Genomic DNA, 23,226 nt, shown 5'->3' with positions numbered 1-23,226 from the left:
CTGACCCCTGCATCTGATGACAGCTCCTGTCGGTCAGCCCTTTTCTCACGTGTTAACTTCTCAATGGTTCCTGCCCTTTCAGGCCAAAGGGTGGTAACAGTTCCCACTGTTGCTAATCCCAGAGTGCCACCCTTCCCTTCTCTGGTTCCATGAACCTGATCACACTTTCCTTACCTCCTACATTCAGTTCTCTTTGGCTAAATGCCTTTTGGGTGTAACACTTGTTTCTTCAGGACACTCATTGAAATAGCATATGTTTGAAATTTCCCATAGAAGAATCATAATGAAAGAAAACAACAGATTTGAAACGCAAAATTGATACGACTTGGCTCTTGGCTCTGTAGACCAGGGGCTGGATGGAGAACCTGGCAGGTGCTCAAGGTGAGAACCAAGGCAGGGCTGGTGCAGGCCGGGGGCACGCCCAGGACCTGACCAAGCCCAAAGACAGGCCAGGGGACCATCCACCAGCCACAGGCTGCCCTGGCCACCACCTGCGGCCGGGCATGGACAGTCACCCCTCAGCAGGCCCAGTGCAAGGATGCGGAGGCCACCGCCTCCCCCTGCTGCCACGTGTGTGGCCACAGTCCTTCTCCACACGCCCAAGCCCTGTCTCCGAGAGGAGTTGGACAGTATGAGAGGCTGAGAGGGTATTTGTTGGCTTGTTTGTTTCACTTAAGGAGGCGAACCATGATTTCTAAAAACTTGCATTAAACTAAGTTGACAGGGGCTTCCCTGGTGGCGCAGTGGTTGAGAGTCCGCCTGCCGATGCACGTAACACGGGTTCGTGCCCCGGTCCGGGAAGATCCCACATGCCGCAGAGCGTATGGGCCCGTGAGCCATGGCCGCTGAGCCTGCGTGTCCGGAGCCTGTGCTCTGCAGCGGGAGAGGCCACAGCGGTGAGAGGCCCGCGTACCGCAGTAAGTTGACAGGATTGGACTAGAAAATATTTTATCCAGCAGCTGGGGGCCTGTGAAAAAAATCTGGGTAGATATGGACAAATAAAGGAACTACATTTTCTCTGCAGTCCCCAGAGAACTGTGGGTAATTTGAGGACTGGCTCCACCTGTAATGGGCCTGTCGACTCCGGCGCCAGCGAGAAAAAGGAGCCGGAGCGTCACGAGCTGATATCGGCTCCCGGGGGTTCCGATGAAGGGGTGTTTCTGGGCAAACCCCGAGAGCCACAGAAGCCGAGGAGAGCTTCACCGAAAGGTCCAGAGGCGGGCTGCTACCCACTGCGGGAGACGGTCCTCAGCCCTCGCCGAACGCTTCCCGCCAGAGGGCCGGGGAGGAACCTCCTGCGCCATGACTTCACCGCGCTCCGCCGGCCGCCGGGGACCCCGGGAAATGAAGCCAGGCAGCTGCCAGCCGGCCTCCTAACTCCTCCTTCCTCTCCGGTAAGGATGGCGCTCTCCTCGCGTGTTCCTCAGGAAATTGCACATATTTCCCTGCCTTTGGTGCGAGCCGGCAGCGCAGCTGTTTGCCCCGTTCACCTGCCGTCTGAGGCCACGGGGAGAGGAAATTAGGAGGGTGAGCTCATGGGAAAGGGAAGCAAAGCAGGGCGAGGGGCAGAGCCGAAGGGCATCATTTATTTAGGTGAGAGCGTGGGCCTCTCCCCTACTGAGGGGTCTCAATGCCGGATATGCTTGTAAACGTGTCTCCAAAACTCCTGCATTCATCCAGAACAATCCGGTGGTCAAAGCGCTGCCCTGGCTGGGCACTCAAGGGGGCCTTAGTTCGGGCGGCTCTGACAGAATACCGTAGACTGGGTGGCTTATAAACGGCAGAAGTTTATTTCTCAAGAGTTCTGGAGGGGCTTCCCTGGTGGCGCAGTGGTTGAGAGTCCACCTGCCGATGCAGGGGACGCGGGTTCGGTCCGGGAGGATCCCACGTGCCGCGGAGCGGCTGGGCCCGTGAGCCATGGCCGCTGAGCCTGCGCGTCCGGAGCCTGTGCTCCGCAACGGGAGAGGCCACGGCAGTGAGAGGCCCGCGTACCGCAAACAAACAAACAAACAGAGTTCTGGAGGCTGGAAGGTGGGGATCAGGGTGCCAGCAGGGTCAGGGCCTGGTGAGAGCCCTCTTCTGGGTTTTCACTTTGGGTTTTCACATGGCAGAGAGAGTGAGAGAATTTTCTGGAGCCTCTTTTAGAAAAAAGGGCACTTAGCCCATTCATGAAGGCTTCCTAAAAGCCCCACCTCCTAATACCATCACATTGGGGATTAGGATTTCAACATAGGGATCTTGGGACAGCCACAAACATTCAGTGCATAACAGAGGAATACAAAAGAAATTATTAAAAGGAACTAAAATTACCTCACTCCTCCATTCAGCCAGCATGTATTGAGTGCCTGATTTGAGCAGGTGGGTGTTTTAAGCGTAAGTGGTAGAGTGATGAATAAGATGACAGGGAGGATGTGAGATAATAAACGATACATAGGTACACGTCTATACACACACACATACATATGTGTATACTGTATGTTTTTGCATGTGCATACATAAAATACATGCATACTCTACTCGTATTCATGTGTATACGATACATATATGACATGAGGTAAGGATGAGTGCTTTGAAGAAAAATAGAACATGGGCTGGGGAGAGAAAACATCAAGGGGTCAGTAGCTCTGTTCTGCTGTAGCAGCAACTGCACACTTTTTCTGTAAAGGACCGGGCAGTCAATAGTTGGGGTTTTGTGGGCCATATGGTCTCTGTCGTCACTACTCTGCCCTGATTACCCCACTCCTTGGGGCTTTGGGGAAATTACTTAACCCCTGTGGTGCTGCCATTTCCATGTTACAAAATGGGACTCAAAAGAGTCCCTACTTCTGGTGGTTGTTGAGAGATTACATGAAATACTATCTTTAAAGTTCTTTGCACCAAATAAACATGAAAGGCTCCCGCTTTTGTTACACCTCCCACTCCCCAAGTCTGAAGGGGAGTAGGGCCATCGGGTCATCTGTCCTGCCCTCACACTTGGTGCTAGATGTGCAGACCCCTCCCTGCCTTACGGGTCTTGGTATCAGAAGAGGTCCAACCCCCGACTGACAGCCTGGTCTGAAGCAGCCCCTCGAGGAGAAGGCAGATCCCCACACAGATATTAGCTTGATTCACCTCGTTTACTCCCTCACAGCAATCCTGTCCCTTTGATAGAAGAGTCCACTGAGGGTCATGGATGACGAGAAGTGCTCAGTTGTCTCCGTGACACATCATGATGCCTCGCAGACAGGGAAGGGTTCCAGCTGAAACAGTAGCAGACCACGTGGTCCAGAGATGGAAAAGAAGGGGTCCCTCCTCTGTTGCCATCCCTTCCCCCTCAACATTTAACCTGCCCCTGAGACTCCCCAGGTTCTGCGGGATCATGCCCTTCCCATGTTCCCTACTGCAGCTTCTGTGCACACCTTTCTCTCGCTCCGTCAACAGCAATGCTGCCTCGTGCTCCATCTCCTCATGGGCCTCCTAATCTGACTAATACATTTGAATTAATGAATAATAGAAGCTTCTTTGACGATGGGAAGACCTCCCAGGGAGCATGTACGTTTCAGCAAAGTTTTCATTCATTTGAAGGTGGATGAGTCCCAGGGGTGTTGTCAGGCACCCTGGCAGCCCATCTGAAGGTATTTTTTCATCTTGGTGAGGAAGGGGATAGGAAAGCTTTGTCCCATTTTGACAGATGAGGAAACTGAGGCTCAAAGAGTTTATAAATGTAGTAATGCCTTCCTATTTAGATCATGCCAAATTACATGCCACTGAAATCAGGACTATAAATGCCATCACATATATCAAGCATACAGTACAGTAAATATTGTTTATCTGCCCTTCCCTCTTTCCAATCCGCCAGCCTCAAGCTGGAAGAAATGCTTAGGTAAGGTAAGGAAGGACAGTTGAAGCAGGACATTGAGGACGGGGAGTTCCAGTTGGATACGGAGAAGGGGAAAATGAAGGCTTATTTGCACAGAGGTATTGCACGTTCATCGTATCACAGCTTAGAATGTGCCAGACCTAACCCGTTTCCCGTAAATACATTTGCTGACATCTACAACCCCCACTGAGAAATCTATTTCTGATCTCCTTTTGAAGACTTACATAATTCCAGGTGAGTGTGGCCCAGTGGCAAGATATTTCCAAGGAAAGGGAGGGAGCCTAATTCTCTTCTTGGTTTCCTCTTGTTCTGGAACACTTGTGAGGGCTCAAATCCAAGGGGAGAAAAAATGCCCTACTACTTCAGGCAGCACAGCAAGCATAAAGAGGAAGCAAAAATTTCCATGTAAACGGAGGCAGGTACAAGCTCCCTCATGTTAGCACCACTTTACAAACTTAGCATTTGCTTGAACTTGGAGGGACATAGGACTTTTCAAGGGCCAAGCGCAGGTGGAACAAAATGAATGTTTCAGTCTTATCCTGCAAAGGTTTAAGAGGAACAGTGGAAGAGAGATGGATGGATGGATGGATGGGTGAATAGGTAGGTGGATAGATAAATTGGTGAATGTACGGTGTGGGGGGTGGGGCAAGTGGATATGTAGGTGGATAGATGGGTGGATGTATATAGGTGGATAGATGGATGGATGTATAGGTGGGCAGATGGCTGGATGTATAGGTGGGCAGATGGCTGGATGTGTAGGTGGATAGATGGGTGGATGTATAGGTGGGCAGGTGGGTGGATGTATGGGTGGATAGATGGGTGGATATGTAGGTGGATAGATGGGTGGATGTATATAGGTGGATAGATGGGTGGATGTATAGGTGGGCAGATGGGTGGATGTATAGGTGGATAGATGGGTGGATATGTAGGTGGATAGATGGGTGGATGTATAGGTGGGCAGATGGGTGGATGTATAGGTGGGCAGATGGGTGGATGTATAGGTGGGCAGATGGGTGGATGTATAGGTGGGCAGAATGGGTGGATATGTAGGTGGATAGATGGGTGGATGTATAGGTGGATAGATGGGTGGATGTATAGGTGGATAGATGAGTAGGGATAGGATGGATGGATGGATAGTTGGATAAATAAGTGGGTAGATGTGTGTGTGTATGTGTGTGTGTGTGTGTGTGTGTGGTGGGTAGATAGGTGGGTTATTGGATGGGAGGACAGTATAGATGGATAGAGAAGTGCATAGGGAGACATGGATGAATGGTTGGATGGATGGAAATGTAGGTGAATGGATGAGTGGGTGATGAATGGGACGATAGGGGAGCTAGGTGGCTAGCTAAATCCTGCTCATGTTTGTGTTTTGTTTCACCTATATGGTATTTGAATTAGTTGTTCTAATTTTAGGTACAGAAAAATGTACCTAAAAATCTGGATTTCTGGCCTCTCCTGAAAAATCAGAAGCTCTGGCAAAACCGGGCCTACATTCCTTCAAGGCAACAGCTGACTGGAACTGAGTAACAGCTGTCCCCTTTAGGTGGGTGTGAAGGCATCAGTCCACCAGAGTCCCCACCACTCCACAGTAGCTCCGACACCTACCAACTTCATTCTGTGACGTTATCTACCCGCCCAGTAGGCATTTGCTAATTCATCAAAGGACCTAGTAAATCTGGGCCCTTTATTAAGTAGACACATGGTAAATTTATGATTCAGCGACTCTGCCCTCAGGGCTATGATAAGAGGCTCTCCATGTCCCTTCTCATTACTTCCAGTGTCACAATCCTAATCTTAGAGGATGGGGATGGAAGGGCTTGCCTCACCACACACCTCTTTATTATGGAGATCTAACCTCTTAGCATAACATGAAAAGCGTTTCAGGATCCAAATTCCCACGTACCTATTCAACCACGTACATAAACTACTCTATCCCCCACTGCAAACTAAAATATCTCAACTGCTTTCCCCTTAGGCTGGGCATGAACCAACAGTTCTTTGCCTTTGTTTGTGCTATTTCTTTGGCCAGGAATGGGCCCTCCCATCACTCTTGGTCCATTTGGTAAACTCCTCATCCTTTAAGTCTCAGTACAAGTATGGCCGCCTTCTCTGGCCACCCTCTCCAGACAGAATGAGATGCTCCCTTCTCTCTATGCCCCTCACATGGACAGTTATACAAACACAGCCTCATATGACCATCTCTCCCAGCAACCGTACCACCTAGTCTGGATCCTTAGGGCCCAGCACAGTTTCTAGCCAGTAGTTGGTCTCCATCCATGTTTGTTGTTGAATGAGTCAGTAGCTATACTGTGCTCACTTCCTCATTGAGATATCAAGGAAATTCTTTACTGCTATAGCCACTCAGGCTGTGCACTGCACACCTGCAGGGGGCACTGACATAAACTGAAATAAGAATGGCACCCCTGGATTTTGAAGTACACAGCAGTATTGGTGGACCTGCCTACAGACCATCCTGGCAGGCAAACTACAGGAACAGAATTACCTCTCCCCAACCCCTGCCAAGGTCCGTCAGAATAGATTTTGTCTTACTTACTGGATATGTGACTTTGGACAAGTTACCTAACCTCTCTGTGCCTCAGTACCTTCATTTGTAAAAGAGGGATAGGGCTTTCCTGGTGGTGCAGTGGTTAAGTATCCACCTGTCAATGCAGGGGACACGGATTTGAGCCCTGGTCCGGGAAGATCCCACATGCCACAGAGCAACTAAGCCCGTGCGCCACAACTACTGAGCCTGCGCTCTAGAGCCCATGAGCCACAACTACTGAAGCCTGTGTGCCTAGAGCCCGTGCTGCAACATGAGAAGTCACTGTAATGAGAAGCCCGTGCACTGCAACGAAGAGTAGCCCCCTGCTCTCTGCAACTAGAGAAAGCCTGCGTGCAGCAACGAAGACCCAACACAGCCAAAAATAAAGAATATATATATAAATAAATAAATTTTAAAAATTTTTTAAAAAGAGGGATAGAGCTTCCCTGCTGGTGCAGTGGTTAAGAATCCGCCTGCCAATGCAGGGGACACGGGTTCGAGCGCTGGTCCGGGAAGATCCCACATGCTGCGGAGCAACTAAGCTTGTGTGCCACAACTACTGAGCCCACGTGCCACAACTACTGAAGCCCGCGTGCCTAGAGCCCGTGCACTGGAACAAGAGAAGCCACCACAATGAGAAGCCTGCGCATCGCCTCAAAGAGTAGCCCCCGCTCGCCGCAACTAGAGAAAGTCCGTGCGCAGCAATGAAGACCCAACACAGCCAAAAATAAATAAATAAAATAAATTACACACAAAAAAAAAAGAGGGATAAAGAGTCCCTTTTTGATGGGATAGTATGAGAATGATATTGAACAGTGTTTGATCTAATCATCATCACCCTCATCATCGTCATCACCATCATTATCACCACCACCACCGTCACCATTACCACCACCATCATCATCATCGCCTTCATCATCATTACCACCATCACCACCACCATCACCATCATCATTATCATCATCATCATCATCATCATCATCACCAACACCACCACTACTTAGAAGTTCAGAATTACTTTGATCCTAGACCACGAAGATTTGTTTGGCCCACATGTCGTACAGCCCCTGGAGATCTGTATAGGACTGGCCTGGATGCCCCCTCTCCTGCTTCAACATTTCATGGAAGTTCAAAGCCCTCCCTAGCATTTCTCAGATTCCCAGCATTGGGGGAGTTATATTCTCAAGACTCTCGCTTCTGTTTCTTCCTACTCTGGTCTTTGAATCTGATGTGAAACTCAACTCCCTCCTCAACCTACCCATGTACACACAAACACACACACACACACACACCCCCACACCACTCCTCCTAAGCATTTGTGGGTACAGAAGATTTTCCCCAATGAGGGTAAGCTGGAGGGGAGAGATGGAAAGGAGTTGTAACCACATACTTGTAAAGAACTTCAAATTCAACATTACACATCCCAGCACTTTAAAGGTCCCCCAACCACCATCCCACCAGGGACCTGTCTCCACCAGTCTTCCCTACGCATTCACGTGGTCACCAGCCTCACACTTTCTCACGGGCACGCCTCTCCCTGCTCCTCTCTGAAATAAAGGAACAATTGTTCTCCTGAACTCACTCAGAACAGTTTAGCTTTGTCCTCTGTCACCTGGGTTCTTGCCAACACCCATGCCCCTGGGTTATTGCCTCCAACTCAAATACAATTCATTCCCCAAGAATTCTGGGGCCAGCTTCTAAGGCACTAAAATTCTCACCTCTGCTGTGCTTGAGTGGGGCCAGCTTCCCAGGCCTGCACCAGATACACAGAAATCCATACTTAGAAGGGCCATACTTGGGGCTGAATGCTATTCAGCCTCTATCTTGAAATTCTTAATAATTTTTTATTTAATTTTGTGTTTTATAAGTGAAGGCCAATGGTTCTTCACTTCAATGAGGTTTGGAGCCTAAGTTCATGCATGGTCCCCCCCTCCAACCACCTTCCTGCCTTCTCAGGACAGGTCCTCATCTGCCTGCTCACTGAACCCTGGTACCCAGGCCCGCCTGGCCTCCTCCTTCCCACCACTGCCCCGTGACCTTACTCCTGGGGTGTACAGGAGGCATGCACTTACACTGAGTAACTAATTGAAGGTACAAAACTTGGCACATAAAAGATGTTCTGTAAAAGTTCTTGTTTTAAGTTTCCAGGTCAAAGCCTCTTCTGGTCTGCAGGCCCATGTGTGGACCTCTCCAGGCTTCTTGGCCTTCAATTCTCCCACTTCCAAAGGGCTCCTCCATTTCTTCCTGGACCTGATAACGTGGTCCTTCCTCCTAATAATATCCAAGTACCGTTGTCTTCTATCAGTTGAGTGTCACTTAGTCCAGAGGCACTCACTTGAGTCAGAGATGTCTATTATTTTCCATTATTCTCCTATTAAGGTATTCTAGACAGAGCTCCATCTTCTTCCTCATAATCCAGCTCTTCCTTTTGTCATTTGGCCCTAGGCCTTCATTCCTGACAGCCTCTGAGGTGTATCTATAAGTTTTTTCAACTGTGACTCCAAGGGTGGAGCTTGCCAGACTACTCTTCATGCCCTGCACCTCTCCTGCCTTCTTCTCCCCCATCCATAAAGCTGCAGCCATGTCCCTCCCCTCCCATCCTCAGTTCAGCCCTTCTTTCTAGGAGTTGGGCCCACAGTTAGTGGTCTGCGCTAATGAGGGAACCTCCACTTCACCCCCCTTGTACAAGATCCTGGTTTGTTTGACCCCTGAGCCCATGTTCTTGGAAGCATTTCCTCATACCCTATCTCCCACCCCGGTAAGGCTATCCTGGCAGACAATCTTCCATTGGTCCAGAGTCATCTAGGTCAGGGGTCCCCAACCCCCGGGCCAGTCCGCAGCCTGTTAGGAACTGGGCCTCACAGCAGGAGGTGAGTGGTGGGTGAGCTAGCGAGCGAAGCTTCATCTGCCACTCCCCATCACTCCCCATCGCTTGCATTACCGTCTGAATCATCCTCCCCGCACCCCCGTCTGTGGAGAAATTGTCTTCCACAAAACCAGTCCCTGGTGCCAAAAAGGTTGGGGACTGCTGGTCTAGGTCACCTGAACTTTCCTGGATGGCTTTGGGTGAGGACAGTGACATCTCTGCACCATTTTCCCTCTACCCCATCTACCTCTTTTTCTCAAATTGTCAGGAGACCAAAGCCTAAGAATTTGCTCAGGGGCGATAGAGAAGCGGTCTTGACCTTCCTCCCACAGGCTTTCCTCACAGCACTGAGTGAGGTGCTTTTGAATCAGATGGGGCAAGTGACATGGAGCCAAGTTAATGACTAGACAATACCCTTGACTCTCAGGAATCCCAATTCTCCAGTTGTTTTATAAGTGCTAATAGTTTTCTCTGTTGAGTGTGTCATCTTTTCCAATACAGGGGAAGACTGTATCTATAATACCTTTCCCACAGGTGCCTAGAACAGGGTGGATTATCAGACATGGACAGCCGACATGTAGGTCTGTGTATGGCCATCATCACCCATCCTTTTCTTCTGGTAACTACAGTGGTGAGGTCTTTTAATTGTGCCCATCTTCCATTTCTTGTGATTCATGGGGGCTGCCTGCCTGGCTGCTGGTCTAGGCATGTGGCCTAAGCCAGACTAATCAAATAAACCACCCCGCTGGCCATGGTAATTTGCCAAGTGAGAGGGGCATGTGATCCACACAGACCAATCAGGGGCCTTCCCTGGGATTTTATATATGGGCTCCAGGAGAGAGCTCTTTTCTTCTGCTGCAGTTTCCAACTAGAGTGATGCAAGTCCAGAGATTACATAATTTGGGAGCAGACCTCTTTCCTTTTCTTCCCTTTTGTCACTGGAATGTATGAATACATTAAGGTAAGCAGAGTTTGGAGATGGGAGGAAGAAAAGTTGGCAAAAAGGATTAGAGAGAAATGGAGAGAGAACAGTGGAAGAAAGAGGGAGGCCCTCCAAAGTCCAGCACATGCTGTAACCAGTTCCTGCTACCTCCTCTAATCAAGCCTCAGCTACTCTGTCTCTGCCTCTCTTTGTCCCTTTATCTCCAGGCTTTGACACCAAATTCTCCCAGTGAAACAATCTGGCTAGTCATCCTTGACCTTGCTGGGCCTGAGACCACCTCATAGGTTGATGCTTAGAGTATGGATGTCTGTCCATAGGCGAGGTGACCAATACCCCTATGAAAGGGAGATGGGAGTCACAAGGTGCCACAGAGGCAGCTTAGAGGAAGGAACTCCCAGAAGGTAGAGGCACGGCACACCTTCTGGAACCGTGGCTATCCAGTGCCACCAGCCATCCCCAAACTGGATTCTTTAGTATTGAATATGTATTGATTAATGGATGGAAAATACTGAGTTGATTGCCAGTAACTAACTCATACAGAGTTCCTCCAAATTCAAGGGAGCTAGACGTGAGAGGCAAAAAGCAATTTCCTCAAAAAATTCAATTTGTTTTGTTCTCTGTGTCTGATTTCCTTTGGGTTGGCTCTGATTTCCGTATGACCTCCAAGACCCCCAGACTCAGCTCACATCTGGAGCCGTGTCTCCAGCCCAGGCCCAGGCCCTGCCAAGCATGGAGAGGCTGGCTCCGCAGTGAGGTCTCCCTGGGACACATTAACCACTGTCAGGGTGTGAAGGGTGATCAGCCGTTAGATTAATTCCTCATAAAATGTCACTTAGGCCAGAGCAGGTCAGCTAAATACATGGTCTTAAGAACTATACAGAACTTCTCTTTTGGCTCCAACAAAGAAGAGAAAGGCAGGGCTACAGAGGTATAATTGTGCAGGGACCTGCAAGGCTGCTGCTGGGCTGACTGCCAAGTTACTTGAGGGCAACACCATTGCAATGAGAGGGTTGAGGTTTTCCTGTCCCCCACTTGGCCTTCCCTCCACTCACTAACCCTGCAGTTTCCTTCAGCTGAAGTGGATATCAGTGGAAATCGAGAGGTTCCCTCCCACCTTTTCTGGGGACAAAACCCAGCCTCCAATCTCTGTAGACTTTAGTGAAAGACGCCAGAGTGTAGACGCCATGTGGAGTGTAGAGAAAGGTGGAATGTGGTGGAAATGCTTTGTCAGAGGTACTGCAATGATAACACAGGTTTTTATTTCATCACTGAAAGAAGCATGATATTCACTGCTCTCCCTTAGATGGCCTCTGCTCTATCTTTGCTGGTTTTCTCAATATTCTTTAAATGCAGCTTACATGCCCCCGTGGACCTTTGCACTGGCTGTTTCCTCTGCCTAGAATACTTTTCCCTTAGATAACTGCATGGCTTGCTTGCTCCCTCACTTCCTTTGGGTCTTTACGCAAATGTCACCTTCTCCGTGAGACTCTCCCTGGTCACTGTATCTGAAGTTTCAGCCACTCCAAACTGTTGCTATTCTCTTTCCCTGTTTTATTTTTTTCCTCCTTATCCCTGATTATTATTTACACTTGATATACTTTACTATTTAACTTGTTTATCTGTTTCCCTTACAGAATATAAGCTTTGTGAGGTCAGGGATTTTTTTCTATTTCATTCATTGCTGTATCCCCACGAATCAGGCCCCTCTTGTAAGATCCTGGCTGTACAGTGCCTGGCACACAGTAGGTGCTCAAAACATATTTGTTGAACTAGTTCAGCCATTGGAATGAGCCCATATTTGGAATCAGACCTGGGTTTGGATGTGTGTTCAGCTGGTTAGAAACATTACTTCTCTCTGAGTCTCAATTTCCTTATCTGTAACTTAGGTATAATACCTATTATACCTAGGGTTCCTGGGAAGGGTCATGAGATAATGCATGTAAGGGACTGAGCACAGTGTCTGGCTTGGAGTAGGAAGAACATAACTAGCAGTTATCTTGCTATTGTAAGAACATAAGTGTTTGTTACTACCCAGAAGCTTGAGAACAGTCAACAGAAACAGAAAGAAAAATGAAAACCTTCAAATCTGCCTGGATTGGGGATAGGGGGCAAAACAAACCTCGTGTGCAAAGACACATGGGTATGTAAGGCTGTGTGTGTGCATGTGTGTTTGTGTGTATGCACGCACACGCATGCATCCCATTCATATAAAAGTTGGGGCTCATGGATTTTAATCCCCATCACAGTTATTCAAAGCTCTATCTATCTTCGGACTTCTGTATGTGCACAAGTATTGTAAACACCACACGCATACACACAGATGCCCAAGCATACTCGGTCATGCACAGGAGATCCCTCAACCTCCCCCCCACCCCCAAGGGAGAGGCTCTGTAACAGGGCAGCTACTTTACTGTTCGTGGCTTGGAGGACTTGAGAGAGAAATTGCACCATTACGGCCGTGACTGCAACCAAGTTCCTTCCTAGATGCTGTCCCCAGCCCAAGCATGACTCTCTGTCCCACCTCCCTGACCCTCTTGACAACATCATACTGAGCCTTCTGAGTCTTCTTGAAGGGACTCACTCCTTCAAGACACAGAACCCCTCTATTGGTCTGACTGCAAAGGGGAGTGAGGGCCCTGCGTGAACATATGCCTGTCTCAGCCTCAGGCATCATGGAGAGAAGACACATATTGAGCAGGACAGTCATCTTGGAGCCGGAGTTTAAAAGATGAAGACTTTCTGAAGGACCTCCCTGCCACGGCAAGGCACCCCGAGGTCCAGACCAGGGGGCGACTTCTGGGGCAAGGCAGCACCTGATGAGAATGGCTGATGTGGTCGTACACCCCCCAGCCTCTCCATCCCACCCCATCCTGACCCCCTGCCACAGTGAAAATAGAATCCTGGGAAGAGCACTGGCTTCAGAATCAGGTAGTTTGGGGACTAGAATCTTAGCTCCAAAACTTGACAGCTAGGGAACTTCAGCAAATTCTTAGCCTCTCTGAACCACAGTTTCTTCATCTGTCAAATTATCCGGACAACAACTCCCTTGTAGAATTGTTGGGAGGATTTAAGTCATGTATTGCTGCTCAGGTTGTGCACTACACAAGTCCAGGGGGCCACCATAAGGCCACAAAGTCAACGACATCCCTTGGATTGTGTAGGTATGAAATATTGTGTTAGGAGCCTCTGACACAAAGCCTGGCACCTAGTAAGTGCTGAATCATGGTGGCCAAAAAATCAGGCTTATTAATCATACTTTTAATTCACAAAGGGAAAACCACCTAGCTTTCAGCAGGCATAATAGTTTCAGAGTAGAAAGTTGTAGCCATGGTAATATATGAGGCAACTTCAGAGTTGACAGTGATATGATGTCCTCAGGGAATGTATTTTCATTGTTTTTTAGAGCCCAGAGCTCCAGAAGTTGGTCATGCTTACTGGACATTTTCTTGTGAGTAATCAGAAAGCTTGTAGTGCTCGGACGTATGTGCTCTTGAAGCCATTTTGTCTTAATGAGGTGAGGTTTGATTTAAGTGGAGAGTAATTGTCTTTCCCTATTAAAATAATGTTTTTTTCCTTAAATGAAAACATAATGCACAGGAGGAGTCCCAGTGAGATAGCCAGGTCTTACCAAATCTGCCTATAGTGAAGTCCAGCAGCCGGCAAGTCACACTGACAAGCAGAGAACTTCTAATCAGCAGTTCCGAGCCTCTCTCCTAGATGTCCATCAGATATTAAGGGACAGATTTCTGGAAGACAGAGACTAAAACAACAATCGAAAAGAAAAGAAAAGAAAGGAAGGGAGGAAGACAGGGGTGGGGGAGGGGAGAGAGAGGACGGGAGGAAGGAAGGTCGGAAGGAAGGAAAGAAAGAAGGGAAGAAAATGGAAGAAAGGGAAGGAGGAAGGAAGGAAAATTAATTAATTCAAAGCTAGAGGCAAAATAACACTTCCCCCAAACTTGTAATTAGTAGCCATAATGAGAAGATTTTACAACTATAAAACAAGGACAAAGGCTCATAAAAAGAGAAGACGAACAAGAAAAAAACACCTGGAAATTAAAAATGTGAGAGCAGAAATAAAAATGCACTTGATAAATGAGGTGATACAGTCAAGGACATACCCTAGAAACTCAAACACAAGAACAGAGTTGGAAAATGAAAGAGAATGATATGGTCTGTCTGATGGTCCAAGTCCAAATAATCAAGAGAGAAAATGGAGGGGAGGAACAAGTAATAGAACATTTCCTAGGACTGAAGTAAGTAAGCTTCCAGATTGAAGAGGCCTTCAAAGAACCTAGCATAATGGAGGAATTCTCACATCAAAGCCTGGCAATCCAAAATTTCGTATCACCAGAAATAAAGAAGATCGCAAAAGCTGTCAAGGAGAAATAGAGATCAGGATGGCATTCAACTAGAAGACTACAGAACAGTGCTTTCAAACTTCAGAAGGAAAATGATTGCCAATTTGAATTCTGTAACCCGCCAAATTATCAATCAGGAATGAGTATAGAATAGAGACATTTTCAGAAATGCAGGGTCTTAAAGATTTTACCTCTTATGTACCTTCTGAAAGAAGTTACTGAAAGATGTGCTCCATCAAAATGAGGGAGTAAACTGAGAAAGACGAGTGGAATCAGCAAGTCATCCATTGCAGCGTAAGACAGTGGAGAAAGGGAATTTTCAGGAGGATGGAAGAGAGAAGACCAGGAAACAGCTGAAGAGGAAAACCAATTCAGAACAGAGTAGGAGAAGGGCGGTGTCCAGGCAGAGGGACTCTCAGAGTAAAAAATGAAAGTAGTAGATTATCCGACATGGTTGACTGTGCGAAGAGACATTCCATAGTTGTACAGAGGTTTCACCAGAAATTTGAAGAACACCAAACAGTTTTTAAAAGCAGTTAAGTCCAGTAAAAATAAAACATCATACAATAACCTCCTATAAGAATTATTAAAATTTTTTCTCCATAATATCTCTTCACATATTATAGCACTTTTCAGACAAGAATTTTCTGCCTTTCATTTTATTTTTGCTTTTGAGACAACAAAATCTTACCCAGAAGCACACTAAATATATATGCCATAAGAAGTGATAGTTTGACAGTATAATTTTAGGCAGTGACACACTTGCCAATTGATTCAACAGTTTCCAGTCAGAGACTAGTGTATTGGACCAATGTGAGATACTTACTATGTTTGAATGAGCCTCAAATGCTTTGTTATGCAAGGACTGCCAAACAAGAAAGACCTTCTACAACACTTCAGTCTATTAAGGGTGCATGCTCTCTCCTTGTGTTTCCAAGCACTCTCATCTTTAGCTTTCATTTAGTCCTAGGAGCATACCGGTACTCCAACTTTAAGCGCAGCTTGAGTGAAAGGTATTCATAAGCCCAAAAAGTTTGGTGAAGAAAACGGTACAGCAAGAACATACCTTCCAGAGAATGACTCTTGCAACCGTCATGCACTTAAGTCTACTCTTCTTCCTTTGGTGAGTAAAATAAGCCTTCATTACATCACATTATATATGCATAATGTGTATACAATATATGTATACACACACACACAAACTGTATTTACTGTCAAGTTATCGTGTATTATTTATTTAAACTTGTTTTTATTGTTCAATTGATTTATTTTTCTACCTGTGAAAAATGTTTGGGCACCTGGGGTTGCATCAATATTTTCCCCATTAAAATTAATGGCATTTTTTTTCATTCATTTAACAGCTTTTCACTTATTTGTAGGGTTTTCAGGATCAAGTTAAAAATCTGTAAAAAGAATGGGTATTTAGGAAATGAAATGTAAATACACTACTTGGCTCAGCAGTGAACAATATTTACATGGTCCCAATCGTGAAAACAACAAATATGAATTTAGTAAAAGTGATGATTTAAGCCATACGGGTGAGAGTGCTATATCAGGTTGAATCTTCGTCTTTCTTATTAGGAAGTCAACATATGATATATAAATCTGGAAAGGCAAGAATAGCAATACTAACAAGTGATGTAGAAAAATAGAAGTGCTAGAAGCAGCGTCTAAAAGGGTTAAAAGTGGTTGCCTCTGGAAATGAGGACTTGGGTGAAGAAGCGGAAGCTTTAGCATAAGCTTCAAAGGACTGTTTGACTTTTTAAAGTAGGCAATAACTTTGATAAAAATTTAAATTATGTTTAATAAATATATAATAAATATTGGGAAAAGCTCAGAAAATACAAATATGGAAAGAGAATAAAATAAAAGCCATTCGTAACATATAAACCCAGAAAAGCCTGTCAAGAGACACTAGTTTTGAGTTTTGAATCTCTCTACTCTACATACATATAGGCACATTTTTTAAAAGTGTGAGATTGTGTCGTTAATATTGTTTTGCAACGTGCATTTTCCCACACAGTCACTGTAGGGAATTTTTCCATATCAATATTCATCCACTACATCATTTTAATGGCTGCATATTTCCCATCATATGGATATACTATAATTTATTTAATTCAGCTCAACGTTAACCACTAATTATTCAACCAGCCTAATTCTTCCAGCAAAGACATGCAACTTTAACTTATTTTGGAAAGATAGCAAAAAGGAATTTTCTCTACTCTGTGTTCAATTGTTGTCTTCAATAATTTCTATTTTGCTTTACTAGCAAAGGAGTTAGAGATTTCACTTGCTCTGAGATATCCCCCTGACTATCCACACTGTTTCTTTTGGAAATTCTCTCCCATTGAAATTGTAAATGGAATGCATATGTGGTAGATGGCTGCTCTTGCCTGTCCGTGTCCTTTTTTTGTCTTTAGATAACAGCACCTCAATTTTCCTTGGTAGAATCCCTTCTCCTTCCTCCCACAACGCTCAGCCCACGTGGTTTGGGTGAAGCTGACCCACCTTCATATCTGGAAGGTGCGTTCAGCCTAGTTCTTCTTTCTAGCCTCAGTGAATGGTTCAGGGGTGGACATGTGCACAGAACTGATTCAAGGAGAGTCAACTCCAGACTTTCATTGGAACCTTTAGGAAAGAGGAACTCTCTTTCTTCTCACTGGGATTGCTGAGCTGAGAAAAGGGCAAATCTGGAGTGGCTGGAGGCCATTGGCCATTACAAAGGGAGAGCCTGCCTCGGGATAAAGCCAAAGAGCAAGAAATATGAACCAAGAGATGCAGAAAGTCAGATTCCTGCCGACACATTTTGTGCACTGGATCCAGCACTGCCTGGTGTCCTTAGCCACAGTTGTATGAATTAACACATTTCCCCTTTTCCCTTAATCTTTTGAGTTGGGGTTCTGTCATCTGGGGTTCATACATCTATGTGTATAACATAGACTCAAAGTCAAATAATTTAAACAGAACAGAAAACCATAAGGTGAAAATTAAAAATTTTCCTCCTTACCCCCTCAGTTCTCAGTTTAGACTCCCCAGAGGCTGTCACTCCTTACAGTTTCTTTCACATGCTTCCAAAATGTGTCTGTCCATTTACAAATATACCAATTTTTGAAGATATACAAACAGGATTATACTATGCTGTCCTGCAATTTGTGTTTTCTACTTTGCCATGAGGTGAATGACACCTTCCCTCATCACATCCTGACATCTAGTTCATTTATCCTAAGACCTGCAAAGGATTCTATTATAGGGACAGCTCATATTCCGACCAGACCTGTACTGATGGCCAATTAGGTTCACTTGATTTTTCACCATTAAAATGAAGCTGTGCTGAGCATTCTTCTCATATAGTTATACGTGGCAAATGTGCTTCTGGTCCCTCGTTACCCAGACTCCTTCCAGGGGCTACATTTAGTGGGGTGTGTGTAAGTAGTTGCTAGCTGCACAGTGTAAGAATAGCTTCCAGAAATACTCCAACTACCCACAGTGCCAACTCACAGGGGTCAAGATACAAAGGTACAGGGCCATAGATCATTATTCAGTAAAAACACGTGTGAGGATAACAGGACAGAGTTATGTAGGGAGTGGAAGGGAAATGGTCTGAAATGCACAGAGCCAGAAGCTAGTCTGTAGAAAATTCTTCCAGTCATCAGAGGTATGAAAATGGTTTTGTTTCTCACCAAAGTCTGTTAGAAACATACCTGATAATGCAGCATATATAGACTCCTATAAATGTACCATGTTTTTTTTTCTTTTTTGATGAGAATCATAGAGAATAGAATATATTAAAACTGCTGTCTTTGTAGGGCCCAAATGTGTACAAGTACTGCAAACAGTGAGGATGTCTGTGGGAAGCAGCATGTTTTATGCATCAAAGCTATCAATAACAATAAAAAAAAACAAGTTTCAATTTACCATGCTATAGGAACAAGTGAATTATCTTCTTATTCTCTTTATTAAAAAAATTTCAAAATTGTCATCATATGAATAAGGAGTGATCAAAGAATATGTAGCTAAAAATAAAAGGTAGGGGCTTCCCTGGTGGCGCAGTGGTTGAGAGTCCGCCTGCCGATGCAGGGGACACGGGTTCGTGCCCCGGTTCGGGAAGATCCCACATGCCGCGGAGCGGCTGGGCCCGTGAGCCATGGCCGCTGAGCCTGTGCGTCCGGAGCCTGTGCTCCACGACGGGAGAGGCCACAACAGTGAGAGGCCCGCGTACCGCAAAAAAAATAAATAAATAAATAAATAAATAAAAGGTAGGAAAGAAAGCATAGTAAGAGTGCATCATACTCAAATTAATAAAAATATGATGCTACTTTTCTGAATTTTCTGATGCTTTTGTTATTTGTCACCTTTTTAGAATGCATAATTTTTGTAAGTTTTTTCTCATTGTAGATAAATATTCATTTTTGTGCCTGACTTGTAAATTTTTTTTAAAAGAGATGCTCTAAAATTGTATGAGCTTCAGACTCTACAAAACTTGGATTCATACCTGCATAGTGTCTGAACATATAGTGTCTGGAGTTAGACTGCTCAGCTTCAAATCTCAGGTGAGCCATTGTTGCAGACTGAATGTTTGTGTCCTCCAAAATTCATATGATGAAGCCTAATCTCCAGTGTGATAGAATTTGAAGATGAGGCCTACGAGAGGTGACTAGGTCATAAGGGTGGAGCCTTCCTGAATGAGGTTAGTGCCCTAACAGACCACTCTGTTGCCCCTTCCACCATCTGAGGACACAGCCAGAAGGTAGCCATCTATGAATCAGAGAGAGAGAGCTCTCATCAGAACTCAACCACGCTGGCACCTTGATATTAGGCTTCAGACTCCAGAGCTGTGAGAAATAAATTTCTGTTGTTAATAAGCTATCCAGTCTATGGTATTCTGTTACAGCAGCTCAAGATCAAGACTAAGATGGCCATCTGCCAGTTCTGTGACCCAGGGAAGTTTACTTCACTTCTCTGTGCCTCAGTTTCCTACCTAAAAAAAATGGGGTTAATAACTTCAGAGGGTTGTTGTGAGGATTAAATGAATTAATACCTATATAGAACCTAGAACCTGGCAATCAGTAATAGTCAATAACAACTATGGTTATTTCTTATGCACTTGTGCAGATATCTCAGCAGGATAGATTCCTAGAAGTGTAAGTGCAATTATATTAATTTTAATAAAGAATGTGCCAGGGCTTCCCTGGTGGCGCAGTGGTTGAGAGCCCGCCTGCCGATGCAGGGGACACAGGTTCGTGCCCCAGTCTGGGAAGATCCCACATGCCGCGGAGCGCCTGGGCCCGTGAGCCATTGCCGCTGAGCCTGCGCATCTGGAGCCTGTGCTCCTCAACGGGAGAGGCCACAGCAGTGAGAAGCCCGCGTACAGCAAAAAAAAAAAAAAAAAAAAGAATGTGCCAAACTGCATCCCAAAAGCAATGCCAGCTTACCCTCCCATTATGTACATAGTGACATACATCAGAGCTGTGGAGTCAGGAAGCCCTTCCCAGATGAACTTATGGCTGTGGTCCTTACCACGTTCCACACTAGTCCAGTTCCCTGAACCCTGTCCAAGCTAAGTTGGTCAGTGGCTGCTGGGAATGGTAGGCCCTGCTCCTAATTAACCCATCCTGCAAAGCCTATGAGTAGCTGCCATTTACCAAGCACCTTCCCTTCATTGAGCTCAGCAGCCATGTAGGTTAGGCAGGGTGAAGCCGAGGTTATTCTTTTATGAAAGATAAAATTGTGGCTCAGAGAGGTAAGGGACCTATGTGAAGTCACCCCAGCAGGTAAGAACCAGGGAGAGGAACAAGAATCCAGGTCTTCTAAAAACCTAATGCTTTTCCTATTATACCTTGTTGCCTCTCAAAAATCTTTCCATTAATGAAACATACTCTTTATAAAGAAATATATTCATAGTGAAATATGAAGCTTTCTCCAAGTTAGTTGTGAAGAGCAAGCATTAAGACTATATCATGTACTAAGAGTGTGCTTCTAAGAAAAATAAATTTAATTGCAGCCTCATGATTCAAATCAAATCCACCTTGCTTTAAATCTTCAATTATGGTAAAATATAGCTGTAGAGAATGTGCTTTCCATCCTAAGCACCTTCTGTACTTCTACCTTTAAAAACCTACCTCCCCCATCCCCCAGTCTTGTTATCTTCTCTTCGACTTGCCAAACAAATCTTCTCCAAAAAACAGAACTGATTAAATGCCTAAGGGAAGGAAGTGAAGAATTCAAAAGTAGAGTTTGTTCCCACCTGTTCAGGCTAATTTAACTTTTCTCACATGACAAATTAGAAAGGAAAAGACAAATTTGCATAGAAGGACAATTAAGAATAAACTAGAGGTGTCCTCTGTCCCAAATTAGAACAGGATTCCATAATTTTGTTTTACAGGCATGACATGCAGGAACTAATGGGTGGATGCTTTTGTTCTCCGGTGTCACCCAGCAAGTGGGAGCTTCAGCACAAAGTGAGGATTAGCCCATGATGAAGTGTGCCTCAGACCTTCTCTTCAGCAAGCTGGGCTAACTACCATGTTACATACTGTCTAGCTTATGGAAAATGTGAAAATGCCCAGGGCCCATGAAAGTTCGGTCAAGTCTATCGATAGATGATAGATAGATAGATAGATAGATAGATAGATAGATAGATAGATAGATAGATAGATAGATATAGATAGATAGATAGGTGATAGATGAGTCAATGAAACACTGAGAGGCTCCTCACCAGAGGGATTTATCTGAATATGCAACACGATGGCTCCCAGGCCATCTTCTAGCTCACCAACCCTAGTAATTTCTAGTGACTATCTCCTTCCTCAAAGCTCTAAGAATACTCAAAAGACCTGCTCAGCAAGTACAATTATGGGGGTAGATTTTTAATGTGCAGGACTTGGTACACAGTAGCCACTTATTACTCCAGCTGCCACAGGAAGTTTCTTTCTCTCCTTGGCAAAGCAAAGATGCCTACACATAGAGATTCCCAGCTGCTGACAGCCTTAAATTATCCAGAGATTTGCCTTTCAGAATGAGCTTTACAAGAGCTCAAAGGTCAATTAACCCTAAATAAGAACTGGCAAGCTCCCTACCCACTTCCTGGTGAACCAGAAGAAGAGAGAAGATATACAATAGGGTCTGAAGTTTTGAGCATCTTGTTGAAACATCAACTATATATATTTTTTAAATAATAGGTAATAGAAGTTGACTCTGGCTAATTTAATTAAAATGAAATGTTAGCATTTATTGAAAGGACTTATGATAGCCTAGAGAATCCCAGGAAAAGCTAAACATAAGAACTTCTTCAGGAGTAGAAACCCCAGTAGCTCTGGGAATCTGGAGAGCAGGAATCCCGTAGCTCTGGGAAATGGGCAGTACATCAAAGAACTGTCTTGGAGAAAGGGCTTTTCAAATTATTTTCCCATGAGGCTCCTCACCTGTTGGGTGAGAACATTCGATTAGTTCAACCTTGACCACGGGGACAGAGGACACAGGGGAAGCCTGTCTGTGTACAGTGTCACAGGAGTTATTCCCCAAAGGCCAGCTGCTATTATTTTTTAAAGGCCAAAGAGATGTGGGCAAACAAAAGCAGCAGGAATTCATTATGCTTAGTTTCTGTCTGTAACCCAAAGAAAAATGTATGCCAAACCTTCCAAATGTTTCAGGCCCAACACATGAAACGCCCAGTGTTCTGTTTCCAGGAACTACAGATCATACACAGGAACAAACTTTCCCCATCCCTAGGTCATATATCAAGGACAAGATCTACACCTTTGAAGGGGATAAAGGGTTTGGTTTACAGACAAGTGAACAGCCAAGTGCTGTGTAGTAAGAGCCATGAGAGGGAAGTACAGGGTAACACAGCAGGGGTGCCTGGCCTGGCCTGGACTCAGGGAGGAGCAAGGAGGAGTCAAGAGTGGGTGAGAGGTTGGCAGTCTATAAAGAATGGGATGTCTGAGGGCAGGAAAAGGAGCATGTGTTACCGTGGAGGGGTGCTGAAAGTGCTTCTATTTGTCTGAACTACTGGTCCCAGTACTTCACTCTCTGCTGGCTCAACCTTGCCCTGGGTAGGATGAAGAGTACTTCTTTCTGTGTTGACTTTGACTTGGCCGTGAAATTGGTAGATGTGTCAGAGTGCCAATCTTTTTTTTTTTTTTTCACAGTGCTAATCTTAAGAGCCTAGGTCTTAGGCATTGGGTGTTCCACTCACCTGCATGAGTTTCTGCCACTGCCATAAGAAGAACATGCCCCAACTGCTCTGCTGGTCCAAGGAGGATGAGAAAACACATGCAGCATGGCCTTCAGGCCAATCCACAGAACTGCATCTAAAGGTAGAGCCACTCAGCCAAGCCCAGTCTAGATCACCCACCCCAGCTGCCACAGCCGGAAGCAGAATTGCTCCAGCTGACCTTCAGATCCATGAGAGTAAATGATGGAGGGAGGGTTCAAGCCACTGAATGTGGGGATGGTTTTCTATGCAGCATTACTGCGACAAGGGCTGAGGGATATAGGAGTGACAGTAAAAAAAAAAAAAAAGCCTGAGAAGGGACTGGAGAGGTAAGCAGAGGCCTAATCGTCAAGGACTCTCTAAGCCTATTAATTTGAACTTTTAAGGGCAACGGAGTCCACTGAAATGTGTTAAGTAGGGAAGTTACACAGTCAGGTTTC

General features: G+C 45.5%; 1 long non-coding RNA gene across 1 annotated transcript in view; it reads left to right on the top strand.

Moving 5' to 3' along the window:
- Positions 1-17,022: 17,022 nt before the first annotated feature.
- Positions 17,023-23,226, top strand: part of LOC307190110 — a 43,949-nt gene continuing 37,745 nt past the window's right edge. Inside the window, exons 1-3 of the long non-coding RNA XR_013829416.1 lie at positions 17,023-17,097; positions 19,015-19,124; positions 22,722-22,889. This is a non-coding gene — a long non-coding RNA (uncharacterized lncRNA). The remainder of the gene's footprint in view (positions 17,098-19,014; positions 19,125-22,721; positions 22,890-23,226) is intronic.

The sequence above is a fragment of the Stenella coeruleoalba genome (assembly GCF_951394435.1).
Source record: "Stenella coeruleoalba genome assembly, chromosome: 8".
Taxonomy (NCBI): Eukaryota; Metazoa; Chordata; class Mammalia; order Artiodactyla; family Delphinidae; genus Stenella; species Stenella coeruleoalba.
This window is presented reverse-complemented; position numbering and strand designations above follow the sequence as displayed.